The sequence below is a fragment of the Myxine glutinosa genome, chromosome 1, assembly GCF_964187855.1.
Source record: "Myxine glutinosa chromosome 1, kmMyxGlut1.1, whole genome shotgun sequence".
Classification (NCBI taxonomy): domain Eukaryota; kingdom Metazoa; phylum Chordata; class Myxini; order Myxiniformes; family Myxinidae; genus Myxine; species Myxine glutinosa.
The window spans coordinates 161,464,032-161,478,475 of record NC_136261.1 but is presented as its reverse complement, the minus strand read 5'-3'; the positions used below and the strand labels follow the sequence as shown (position 1 = coordinate 161,478,475).

Below are 14,444 nucleotides of genomic sequence, written 5' to 3'. Positions count from 1 at the left end.
GGGAGGGGGAGAGAGAGAGAGGGGGGGGAGAGAGAGAGGGGGGGGAGAGAGAGAGAGGGGGGGCGGGGGAGAGAGAGAGAGGGGGAGGGGGAGAGAGAGGGGGAGGGGGGAGGGGGAGAGAGAGAGAGGGGGGAGGGGGAGAGAGAGAGAGGGGGGAGGGGGGGGAGAGAGAGAGGGGGGGAGAGAGAGAGAGGGGGGGAGAGTGAGAGAGGGGGGAGGGGGAGAGAGAGGGGGGGAGGGGGAGAGAGCGGGGGGAGGGGGAGAGAGAGGGGGGAGGGGGCGAGAGAGGGGGGGAGGGGGAGAGAGAGGGGGGAGGGGGAGAGAGAGGGGGAGGGGGAGAGAGAGGGGGGGAGGGGAAAGAGAGGGGGGAGGGGGAGAGAGAGGGGGGGAGGGGGAGAGAGAGGGGGAGGGGGAGAGAGAGGGGGGGAGGGGAAAGAGAGGGGGGGAGGGGGAGAGAGAGGGGGGGAGGGGGAGAGAGAGGGGGAGGGGGAGAGAGAGGGGGGGAGGGGGGAGAGAGAGGGGGGAGGGGAGAGAGAGGGGGGGAGGGGGAGAGAGAGGGGGGGAGGGGAGAGGAGAGGGGGGGAGGGGGAGAGAGAGGGGGGGAGGGGAGAGAGAGGGGGGGAGGGGGAGAGAGAGGGGGGGAGGGGAGAGAGAGGGGGGAGGGGGAGAGAGGGGGGGAGGGGGAGAGAGAGGGGGGAGGGGGAGAGAGGGGGGGAGAGATAGAGAGAGAGAGTGGGGGGGGGGAGAGAGAGAGATAAAGAGGGGTGAGAGGGAGAGCAAGAGGGGTGAGAAAGAGAGAGAGAGAGTGAGAGAGATATATATATATAGAGAGAGAGGTAGAGAGAGAGATATATATACACAAAGAATTAAGTTAAGCACCCCCCCCCCCCCCCCGTTTTTTTACAACCTCGCACATTACAAGTTTGTTGTCGTCAAAACAGTGTAATATACCATGATATTGCTATATTTTCTGGAGAGGTGATATTATGGTCACATAAAAACATAACAATCATGCCGTTTCAATATTTTATTCTGAATAATTTAAGGTGAAATTTTTTGGGAATTTTAGGCATATTTTCACCTCAATTTAAGTATGGAGCTATAGGTCCATCACGGACAGTGTGGATGACGTTTATGTTTTCTAACGTACAGTCATTGTTCTGAGAAGACCTCTAGCGATCTTTGCGTCAATCCCATCTTCATGGATGACAACGCCAGGCTCACCGTGCGAGACGCGTCCGAGCCTTGCTGGAGCAAGGTGCTGTGACAACCATCCCTGGCCTGCGTACAGTCCTGACCTGAACCCCCTCGAGCACGTTTGGGACATGTTGGGACGACAAATTGCGAAGATGGTCCCTCCAATAGCCAATCTGGATGAATTGGAACGTGCATTACATCGGGAATGGAACAACCTGCCACAGCAACGCATACGACGGCTTACAGGGTCTATGAGACGTAGGGTTGAGTCAGTGATCCGATCACGTGGGTCCTACACACGTTATTGACGCAAAGATCGCTAGAGGTCTTCTCAGAACAATGACTGTACGTTAGAAAACATAAACGTCATCCACACTGTCCGTGATGGACCTATAGCTCCATACTTAAATTGAGGTGAAAATATGCCTAAAATTCCAAAAAATTTCACCTTAAATTATTCAGAATAAAATATTGAAAACGGCATGATTGTTATGTTTTTATGTGACCATAATATCACTTCTCCAGAAAATATAGCAATATCATGGGTATATTACACTGTTTTGACGACAACAAACTTGTAATGTGCGAGGTTGTAAAAAAACGGGGGGGGGGGGTGCTTAACTTAATTCTTTGTGTATATATATATATATATATATATATATATATATATATATATATACACACATATATATATATATATATATATATATATATATATATATATATATATATATATATAGAGAGAGAGAGAGTGAGAGGTAGAGAGAGAGGTAGAGGTAGAGAGAGAGAGATAGAGAGAGGTAGAGAGATAGATATAGAGAGAGAGAGAGAGAGAGAGTGGGGGGGCGGGGGGGGAGAGAGAGAGAGAGATAAAGAGGGGTGAGAGAGAGGGTGAGAGATATAGACAGAGATAGACATACAAACAGCTTCCTCTGGGGATTTGGGTATTATCACCAATCCCTGCCCTGCCGAAAAACTCTGCCTCCCGAGGCTCACCAATCACGGATCATAAGGGTCTCCACCTCTTGGGGTGCCAGAAATCAGAGACCCCAGGGTATCATCAACTACTGCCCTGAGGCCTCATGAATCTATACCCTGCTACACCCACCAATCCCAGTCTGGGACCCTCAGGAATTGCCACCCTGTGGCCCTCATGAGTCTTCGCCCTTCGTGTGAAAAAATTAATCACGTTTTGCATATAAATAAACACATAACCCCATACCAATGTCCTGTTTAAAACAGTTTGGCAACTGTCAAACTCTGCAACAAATTGTTGTTTAAACAATCTCAGTGAACACGACAATCATGAATCAGATTTGGTGGTATAATAATGGATCCCAGTAATCCCCGCTATGTAATACGTAATAACTAGAATACCGCTTAAATTTAAACTAGATGGTATTCATAGAATACTTACCCTGCGCAGTCAACTTGCTGCGAGCCAACTCTTCTGTTTTTGAACATTTTTTTCTTTGATCCAATATGGCTGCCAGACCACGTGAGCGATGGCATCATAAATTTATATTCTCCAATAAAATTGTTGCATAGATCACGCTCAATACATTTCAAACTGATCAGACTAAGCATTGTCCCTGTCGAATTATGACATCATAATTATGGCACCAATGACGTCATCGTTAACAACACCTATTCCCCATATGGAGTTCTTTACAATGAGCCATGTTTCAATTTTTTTTCCATGCAGTGGTTTTGGAGAAATAGAGGTGCAACATTTTTCGGTTTTTCCAATATGGCGCCTGTACTACATGACCGACGACGTCATGATTATCATAAAAATATTCTACATAAGGAGGCACTCCTATGGTGAAAATTCCGTGCCCATCGGACCAAGAGATGCTGAGAACAAAAATTTCACAATGATCGGATACTTGTTGTACTTGTCAAATTATGACGTCATAACGAAGGAACCGATGACATCATTAACATATCTTATTCCCCAAGGGGAGTACTTGACAATGAGCCATGTTTAAATTTTTTCCATGGAGCGGTTTCGGAGATATAGAGGTGCAAATTTTTTCGATTTTTTCTAAGATGGCGTCTGTACCACGTGACCTATGACGTTATAATTATCATTTAAAAAATCTGCAGGAGGAGATGCACATATTCTGAAAATTTCGTGTCCATCAGTCTAATAGCTGCAGAGGAATTTTTGTTTTATTCATACTGATCAGATCAAGTGTTGAACTCGTCGAATTATGACGTCATAATTAAGGCACCAATGACATCACCATAAACATATCTTATGTGATATGTATAAAATAAATTATAAAACGTGATCCATTGAGAGTTGTATCAGCATGGGCACATCCATTTTGGTGGAAAGACTCATTATCTAGCGGTTTAATGCAGCACGTAAAAAGCACCGACACATTTAGCCTCTGCCAAACAATCACAAGAGACGAGCTGTGACATGGCCGTTCGCGATAGTGAGTACTTGACAATGAGCCATGTTTCAATTTTTTCCATTGAGTGGTTTGGGGGATATAGAGGTGTAACGTTTTCCAAGATGGCGTCCGTACCACGTGACCATGTTGAGTTCTTGACAAAGCCATGTTTCAATTTTTTCTATGGAGTGGTTTGGGAGATATAGAGGTATAACGTTTTGCAAGATGGCGTCCGTACCACGTGACCTATGATGGCATAATTATGAATAAAAAAATTATACAGGCGGACGCTTGTATGGTAAAATTTCGTGTCAATCGGACCAACGGTTGGCGAGAAAATGAATGTTTAAAATGCAGACACGTACGGCACATGTACGTACCCGAATGCTTAACCCCGCTTTTCGCTTTGCGAGCGCAGGTTAACAAACGACACAAGTTGCAGACAGCCCTCAGTAGGAAATGTGCCGATTCTTGATTGTCCTTGATGCCGGTAGTTAATTTCAGACAAAGTCTCTTTTCAGACAAAAACGTTTTTTCAAATCCTTATTCTCAGTTAAAAACGAGTTAACGGTTTCAGTTGTTGTGAGTTTAAGGTTTTTTCCCTGACATTGATTTTGCCATTTCATGTTTTTTTTAAACTCAGTGCTAATCTTCGAGAAACAATTAGCTGCTCTCGTGGAATGTTTGAATTATTAAAAATAATGAATAATCTATATCATGTTATGAATACAAATCAGATTTTGAGTCATATATATTCATCATCAGACATATGCACAGCAAGATAAAGAAGAATCACAAAGTGCACTCCGGTCCATCTCTCGCACTTATCTCGAGGGTTAAAAAAAATGTTGCTTTGAGAACAAGAAGCGCAATGCTTCTTTAAAAGCCTGTGCACAAGCAGCGTCGATTTGCCCTTTGGAGTTGGAGATGTCAAAACGTGATCCATTGAGAGTTGTATCAGCATGGGCACATCCATTTTGGTGGAAAGACTCATTATCTAGCGCTTTAATGCAGCACGTAAAAAGCACCGACACATTTAGCCTCTGCCAAACAATCACAAGAGACGAGCTGTGACATGGCCGTTCGCGATAGTGAGTACTTGACAATGAGCCATGTTTCAATTTTTTCCATTGAGTGGTTTGGGGGATATAGAGGTGTAACGTTTTCCAAGATGGCGTCCGTACCACGTGACCATGTTGAGTTCTTGACAAAGCCATGTTTCAATTTTTTCTATGGAGTGGTTTGGGAGATATAGAGGTATAACGTTTTGCAAGATGGCGTCCGTACCACGTGACCTATGATGGCATAATTATGAATAAAAAATTATACAGGCGGACGCTTGTATGGTAAAATTTCGTGTCAATCGGACCAACGGTTGGCGAGAAAATGAATGTTTAAAATGCAGACACGTACGGCACATGTACGTACCCGAATGCTTAACCCCGCTTTTCACTTTGCGAGCGCAGGTTAACAAACGACACAAGTTGCAGACAGCCCTCAGTAGGAAATGTGCCGATTCTTGATTGTCCTTGATGCCGGTAGTTAATTTCAGACAAAGTCTCTTTTCAGACAAAAACGTTTTTTCAAATCCTTATTCTCAGTTAAAAACGAGTTAACGGTTTCAGTTGTTGTGAGTTTAAGGTTTTTTCCCTGACATTGATTTTGCCATTTCATGTTTTTTTTAAACTCAGTGCTAATCTTCGAGAAACAATTAGCTGCTCTCGTGGAATGTTTGAATTATTAAAAATAATGAATAATCTATATCATGTTATGAATACAAATCAGATTTTGAGTCATATATATTCATCATCAGACATATGCACAGCAAGATAAAGAAGAATCACAAAGTGCACTCCGGTCCATCTCTCGCACTTATCTCGAGGGTTAAAAAAAATGTTGCTTTGAGAACAAGAAGCGCAATGCTTCTTTAAAAGCCTGTGCACAAGCAGCGTCGATTTGCCCTTTGGAGATGTCAAAACGTGATCCATTGAGAGTTGTATCAGCATGGGCACATCCATTTTGGTGGAAAGACTCATTATCTAGCGCTTTAATGCAGCACGTAAAAAGCACCGACACATTTAGCCTCTGCCAAACAATCACAAGAGACGAGCTGTGACATGGCCGTTCGCGATAGTCCCCTCAACATACTCGTTCATTCGTGCTCTGACTGCTGAGCTTCCAAGTGGCTGCAGAATGCAAATGCTTTCTGCCAAATCGATGACAAAATATTTTAGTACAATGTCTATTTAGCATAGAGTTAAAGTGGCAAAAAGCAAGGAGTTTATACGTAAGCAGACACGAATAGCTTTAAAAAAATTTTGTGTCTTATACAAAGACCGACTGTTGCTCTGGTAGTGGGTCGATGTTGCTGAAATGATGAGTTCATTCACCCATGCCCATTTACACTGCATGCTGGCATCCAAATAAGCCAAAGAGGCCCCCAGAGATGGAAGGTCTACACCTTACCACTACATGGCCGATCGAGCTTCCCGCTCGGCCCACCCAGAAGTGTAGTATTGACTTCTTGGCCACGATGGCCCAAGAAATTGACATCAATACACTCCCAAATTTGTTCACACGTGGTGTTTCTGGGATGGTGAGGCTTTTTTTTTATGATGATCTTTGTGATCTTCGTCTTTTCAAACGTGTGTTGATGAAAACATCATGAAAAACAATTCCGTTTACATTTTTGTCCTCATTTCCCATCTAAAGCAAAGGACGCAACATAAAATACTTTCTCTTCAACTTGCTCAAGAAAACTATGATCTCGCGAGATTACAGCAACCATCAATAAGTGAAAAAGGTGAGTAATGCCCTTTGGAGATGGTTTGCTAGGTCAGCAACGTGATTGCGATAAACTACCTCGGCTGGACGATTGATGTATGAATGGGTTGCTGATGTCTCGGATGGCCTCGTTGGCCTTTCTGGTTGCATCGCCTTGGACACTTAGACTGGAATAATATAAATGGGCTGAGTGTTGTTGTTTTTTTCAATTCACAATGTTCTTGTACTCCTGTATGCAGCACCTGGCTGCTTGTTGCATCATTTCTCGGGGCACAACTGTGGAGTTGTGCATCATTCTGCTGATGGAGTGTCCTCTGTAGATCAGGGCAGGAATTTTAAATTTGGCTGGAGTACAAACACACAATGACCTTTTAACAGCACTGCCTGTCTTCACATATGTAAAGGAATGCGAGCAGATAGAACAGCTGACTTCATCCCATTTGAAGGTAGAATCCAAAATTACTAGGTATGGCTTTCCTGGAAATCAATTGAACAAAAATAAAAATCAGCAAAACTCGGTGGCATAATGGTTGGAGCATCCTCTCTAGGTTTGCTAGGTCAGCCATTCAAACCCCAGCCGAGTCATACCAAAGACTTTAAAAATGGTATGTGCTGCTTCCTTGCTTGGCACTAAGCATTTCAAAAGGATAGAGCACGGATAAATAACTATAAGTTGGTAATAATAGTGCAGGCTTTGCTGGGCCTAATGGCGTCCTCCTGCGTGGAGGTTCCGTGCAAGGGAAGTCATAATATTATTAAAAGCTGTCAGCAAACAGTTGCCTGGGCACAAACCTGGCCAGAAATGGCCACAGAGCATTCTACAAATGGCCCTCACAAAGGCAGAATATTGTTCCTGTCTACAGATGAAAGTGATACATTGCCATTGAGGAGGATTGGCTGACGGCAGGCTTCCACAATCACTGCTAGGCGACATAGACCCTCGGCCTCCTCTTCAAGTTCGTCTGAGGCTGCAGTCTTTCCTTCTTTTTCTTCTGCTGGCATCAATGAAGTTTTCTTCTGGCCACATAGGTTACCTGGCAGCAGGAAAAGAAGGATTCAATTTGAATATGCAAACATATTGGTTCTGCTGTGGGAAAATTTGAAGATGCAAGGTGCAGGGATAGCACATTTTCCTAACATGCATTTCTGTTAATAATTATATGAGACAAATTTTTAATAAAACAACAAACAAACAAAAATGTAGGTGAAGTTGGTACGTAGGAAAATGCATGGCCTTGGGTGAGCGTAAATGTTTGTTGATGAAAACATCAAGTCTGGCAGTACATTGTAGGCCATTGGTTGTTTCCCTCCTACCTATGTTATGGTTTGTTGTACTCAAGATCACCAACATGTGCTGATTGATGCAAGTGTTGTGCTTTACTTTTGGAATAAAGATAGAGTACAAGTTTGTTGAGTAGTTTTGCTCTTTTTCTTGCATTATAGAAGTTGAAAAATGCCATTGTCAGCCTTCAATACTGAAACTGATTGTTGTTATGTAAACCCTCGCAACGTGTATTAAAAAAAGATAAATATATCAGCAAACTTTCTGCTCTCAGGTTTTTCAAAAACACAATGACTAATGAGGATGGTTAGGAGGAAGGTGAACCACTGAACCAAGTCAGAGAGTAAAAAGAAAAGGGAAAGTGCATTAATTAAAAAGTGCGTTAATTAATAAGTGTGTTTATTAAAAAGAAAGTGCGTTAATTAAAAAGTGCATTAATTAAAAAGTGCGTTAATTAAAAAGTGCGTTAATTAATGTGCGTTTATTAAAAAGAAAGTGCGTTAATTAAAAAGTGTGTTAATTAATAAATGTGTTAATTAAAAAGTGTGTTAATTAAAAAGTGCGTTAATTAATAAGTGTGTTTATTAAAAAGAAAGTGCGTTAAAGAAAGTGCATTAATTAAAAAGTGTGTTAATTAATAAGTGTGTTCATTAAAAAGAAAGTGTGTTGAAGAAAGTGCGTTAATTAAAAAGTGCGTTAATTAATAAGTGTGTTTATTAAAAAGAAAGTGCGTTAAAGAAAGTGTGTTAAAGAAAGTGCGTTAAAGAAAGTGCATTAATTAAAAAGTGTGTTAATTAATAAGTGTGTTCATTAAAAAGAAAGTGCGTTGAAGAAAGTGCGTTAATTAAAAAGTGCGTTAATTAATAAGTGTGTTTATTAAAAAGAAAGTGCGTTAAAGAAAGTGTGTTAAAGAAAGTGCATTAAAGAAAGTGCGTTAAAGAAAGTGCATGAATTAAAAAGTGTGTTCATTAATAAGTGTGTTCATTAAAAAGAAAGTGCGTTCATTAAAAAGTGCGTTAATTAAAAAGTGCGTTTATTAAAAAGAAAGTGCGTTAAAGAAAGTGTGTTAAAGAAAGTGCGTTAATTAAAAAGTGTGTTAATTAAAAAGTGTGTTAATTAATAAGTGTGTTTATTAAAAAGTGTGTTTACTGATAGGCCTGATCTGGATTCAGACCTGAACCAAAATGGAATCAGCTTGTTCTTGTCACCAAACCAACTCATCCACCAAGTTTTGTCATGAGTCATCCACAACTTTTTGAAATATCATGCTACATATCGTTTTTGACCTCATCCCTCAATGGTGAAGAATGACTTAAAATTTAGAAATTCTCCCATCCTGATCTGTAATCGGATCTTCACCAAAATCGAATTGATTCGTCCTTGTCACACACACAACCTGTCCACCAAGTTTCGTCCGAATTTGTCCACAACTTTTTGAGATACCACGGTATGTATCGTTTTTTGCCCTATCTCTCAGTGGTGAAGAATCACTTTTAAAATTCTCAGATCCAGATCTAGATCTTCACCAAAATCTAATCATTTCGTCATTGTCACACACGCTAATTCTCCACCAAATCTCGTCCGAATCCGTCGACAACTTTTTGAGATATCCCTGTATATGTTTAATAATACATACAACAAAACGCATTGCTAAACGTTTATGAGACGTTTAATGTTTATATCAGCAAATGATTCAGCAAAAAATCAGCAAATGTTTATGAGACCAAGTGAAAATGTTTATACAAGAGTGGATAATATTGGTGGCCAACTAGGCATCAAACATAAACAGCTCATTTGCACGACAGACCATTTGTTTTGAGCATCAAATCTGTTGCGAGCAAGTCAGCCCAAAAACTGCTCATCATTGCATGCACCTGATAGTCAGCTCCACTATGTTTTTTCGTTTCAAAATTTTGGTAGATTAGCAAAACTATACATTTTTGGAATATTCAGAGCATGAGGAATCCAAAAATTAATGTTTACATTTGCGTAGACACCTTTGCGAAAATGACACTCAGGACAGTGATGAAGATCTGTAAAAGCATATTCCTGAACGGTATAGACCGAGTAGATCCTGTGTATAGGACTTATAGTTCAATCTGATACTACCTATAACTTCCTATAACAACCTATAACTTCAAAGGACTTGCAATATCATGTATTATGTAATACAGTTATATCACAAATATAAAGACAATGGTTTTCAATTACCTTTGTTTGTTGCTTTTCTATAATCCTGAGCACTATTTTGAGGCCTTTATTGGATTCCTTGACCCAGAAAACACAGGATTAGCATATTTAATTAAGTCTTTAGGTTGACTAGAAGCCGAGATCGCGCAAAATATGTATTTTATGGCGGCCATTTTCAAAATCCAAAATGGCGGCCATGCAGGTGTCTGTGCAAATGCCAACATTGATTTTCGGATTCTCGATGCTCTGAAGATTCCAAAAATGTACAGGTTTGCTAATCCCAAAATTTGGAAAGAAATTATATTTGTTAACATAGTGAACCTGACTATCTTCATCACTGTCCTGAGTGTCATTTTCGCAAAGGTGTCTACGCAAATGTAAACATTAATTTTTGGATTCCTCATGCTCTGAATATTCCAAAAATGTATAGTTTTGCTAATCTACCAAAATTTTGAACGAAATTATATTTGTTAACATAGTGAACCTGACTATGAACATGGGATAGAAATAGAGGCGAATACGTATAGCAAGTGTGCATGATGCTCGAATGACTACAACGTCATGCGTGCACAATTCCGATTGATACTGAGCCAAAAATATAAGAGCAGATGCTATCGTACTTTGTGTTTCTAGTGCACACCATGTGGAAGACTCTTTGCATGGAGAGGCTGCAGAGATGTGTGTATGACGAAACAAAATCGTTTTAGATTGCGTGATCAAAAGGCAAACTGTATTTGAATGACTTTCCTTGTATTTCGAGACCATGATAAAAATCGTAAACATCGTTTGTTGCAACAGCATCCTGGCAAAGAATAACAAGAAAGAGCAATCAGAGATTGCAGACCCTCGCCAGGATGTGTTTTCAGTGGTTTTTAAGGTTTTTGTGGTAAAACAAATATCGCGGCCGAACCACGTGACCGATGACGTCATCATTATCATTCTTTTTTCTCCACCAATTTATCCCTAGATTATGCTCAAGAAATTTCATCTTCATCGGATGATGTTTTGTACTTGTCGAATTATGACGTCATAATGGAGGCACCTATGACACCATCATTAACATATTTTATTCCCCATGGAGAGTTCTTTACAATGAGGCATGTCTCAATTTTTTCTATTCAGCGCTTTCAGAGATTTCGAGGTGCAAATGTTCCTTGTTTCCAATCCAATTTCCAATGTTTCCAATTCCTTGGGTTTCCTTGTTTCCAATGTCGGTTTTTCCAAGATGGCGGCCGAACCACGTGACATATGACATCATAATTATCATTTAAAAATTATACAGGTGGAGTTGCACCTATGGTGAAAATTTCCTGTCAATCGGACCAAAAGTTGCAAAGGAAATCATATTTATTCTGTGCGGACAAACAAACAGACAAACGACAAACAAACAGACAAACAGACGGACTCAAATGAAATACCCTCTCCTCAGGCGAGGGTAAATATGTTTCTTACTATGCATTCAAGTTCTTCCTTAACCATTATTTAAGTTGTACAATATCGATGAAAAGTTATTTTTCTTCACTCTGACCTAATGATTTTCTGTGCATTTAAATTTGTTTTGCTTGTCAATACGATAATAAGATTGTGATATAAACAATATGCACAGACGGACATGCTCCAATGTGTTGAGTGCCATGTCTGAGTGTGTGAAGACTGGTAGGTGAGCTTCGGATGATTAGGAAGAGCCATTTGTTTGTCCAGAGTGTGAGGATTAAGGGTGTGCTTTAGACAATGACAGGCAGCTTGTCATGATTCAGTGTATTTTTGGCAATGTTCATGTGTTTTAGAATGTCTGATGATTATGTATATCTGGAGTGCACGTGTTAACAGTGGGCCTTATTACCAAGCATGTCGGTTTGAAGGCCCAGAGTTGTGACATCGACCGATATGCCTCCACTCACATTATTATATCATGATGCATACTTGTACAAAGTTTGATTAAAATCCCTTCAACTGTTCTCAAATATCACATTTTTACCAGATATGACTGACCTCTGACTTTTGATACCAAAATCTACTCAGTTAATCTTTGCATCAGAATATATACTTATACCAAGTTTGGTTAAAATCCCATCACTGGTTCATAAGTTAGCGCAGGAAAAGAAATTTTAACGAATGGGATCTCTGACCTTTGACCTCTTAACCCCATTTTCAAATTCGTACATCTTTACATAATTACGAGTATATATACTGGTACTAAGTTTGAGTTCATTTTCTTCATCCGTTCTTAAGTTGACATGGCAATGAAAACTTTTCACGGACGGACGTAAAGCCGGACGGACAACTCAAAAACATAATGCCTCTGGCGACTTCGTCGGTGGATGCATAAAAACAGATGGAAGGTCTAAATACTCTATTGTTTTGATATTGGTAGCTGATGGTATCCTGGTTCTCAATGCATTGTTTCACTTTTGTCAAATAAAAACATTTGTGATTAGAAAGGATTTTGTCTGAGATGGACCTCATATAGGAAATTGAAAGAATGTGGAACTACCCAGACTCTTCCTAGAGCTGGCTGTCCAACCAAACTCAGCAACCGGGGCAACCAAACTCCGCCCATCAAAGCCTGTGCTTTTATAACCCACATATGGTTGTTTGTCCATGCTCTATCCTTTTGTTTAATGCTGAGCGTTAAGCAAGGAAGCAACTCTTGCTATTTTTACCACTTAAAAAGTCTTTGCTCTGATGCAGACATGCTCAGACACAGAGCGGACACTCTAACCATCACACTATCCACCAAGGCAGGTCATATCTGGCCAATCATAAATTTTTGAAACAGGTTCTCCTCAAGGATTTGCTTGTATTTGGCTCCATTCATTGTTCCCTCTATCCTTCCAAGTCTCCCAGTCCCGGCTGCTGAAAAGCATCCCCATAGCATGATGCCACCACTATCATCACCATGATGAGCTATGCTCGGTTTGAGCCAGACATAGCGATTTGCATTCAGGCCAGATAGTTCAATTTTCATCTCATCAGACCAGAAAACCTTTTGCCTCATGCTCTCAGAATCTTTCACGTGCCTTTTTTCAAACTCCAGGCATGCTGTCATGTGCCTTCTTCTCAGTTGGCCTCCACCCGGCCACTCTCCCATTAAGCCTAGATTGGTGAAGGGCTGCACAGACTTGTCCTTCTGGCAGGTTCTCCCATCTCAGCCAAGGAACTCTGTAGTGCTGTCAGAGTGATCATTGGGTTCTTGGTCACCTCCTGACTAAGGTCCTTCTTGCCCAGTCGCTCAATTTCGTCAGATGGCTAGCCCGAGGAAGAGTTTCGGTAGTTCCATATTCTTTCCATTTCCTAACGATGGAGCTCACTAATAATTGTATTTATAAAGATTTTGCCAATCATAATTGAAAGATTTTGCCATTGCAATAATGCCAATATATTCCATCATTGTACACAATGTACTTGATGTTTTTGCATCGATTGCTCACGGGCTGTTTCGCGTTATTTTCTCAGACAATGCATGCCAACTGCAGAACAGGGCATATGCATGAAGGCACGGTTATAAATGTTACCAACACCTTTAAAATGTAATGTAAAAAGGTTCTATGACCATTTTCCATCTCAAACCTATTCCCATTCTAATGACATTGCCCTTTTGAACTAACCAGTTACATTTTGTATTATTAATTCCTTCTCAAAAGTAATGCATAAAATCAGCACATAATTCATGTTTAGGGTATTCTTAATCCTAAACAGCTGCAGTGTTTTCCAGCCATTCAGTGGCATTTTCTGCTTCCTGCAACAGCAAACGATGCCACAAAGCCCTTTCTGATGTGCCCTTTAATGCTTAAATTCGTTCATAAAGCCCTGCTACACTCATGCACGGGTTTATCCCATCTCGTCTGCAGCGATCGTGCACACCCTCTCACCACTGCTGCACCAAATCCTGTGTTGAGACCTTCAAACATATCTTGCCTTCTCTTCCTGGAAGACAAATTCGACTGCAGGCAAGCTCAGATCATTCCACAAAGTCCGCAACAAGTGTGTGTCCACTCTTAAGAGAGCCAGAAAACAACATCTATCCAACCACATGATTGAACTTTCAAACTTGTCTCCCTCCTGTAAACCTGTTGGTGCCTTGTCAAGTCTTCCTCTGGTGTATGCTACCCTTCCATCCATCCCTTCACCTCAAATGGCACCAAAGCCAACTCCGCTCGTGAGAAGGCCAAATATCTCAACCCGGTGTTTCCTTCCAAATCTTACATACACAACTGTTCACTTCCTCTTTCTATACTATACCACTCACACCCAACTTCTCATGGACACAGTCTTTCTCACCTCAGAAGGTGGAGAGGTTTCTAGCAAGCCTTGACTCCAATTCCTGTGAAGATATCAGATAGCATCAGTGCTCGCATCCTAAAAACCTGTTCTGCCGCTTTTGCATATTCTCCTTCTGCTCTGTTCAACCTATCATTTGCCATAGATCACCTTCTGGCTACTTGGAAGTCAGGCAACATCACTGCATTACAGAGAAATGGCACAAAACAGATCCTCTTGACTACAGGCTTATTAGCCAACTTCCAATTTTAAGCAAAGTCATGGAATCTATAATCGCAGTTGACATCAAGTCCTTGCTTTTCTCC

The 14,444-nt window shown here is 41.1% G+C and overlaps 1 non-coding gene across 1 annotated transcript in view; it reads right to left on the bottom strand.

Moving 5' to 3' along the window:
* Window positions 1–5,383: 5,383 nt before the first annotated feature.
* LOC137430541 (uncharacterized) overlaps window positions 5,384–14,444 on the bottom strand; it is a 29,229-nt gene continuing 20,168 nt past the window's right edge. Inside the window, exon 2 of the transcript XR_013623657.1 lies at window positions 5,384–7,420. This is a non-coding gene — a transcript (uncharacterized LOC137430541). The remainder of the gene's footprint in view (window positions 7,421–14,444) is intronic.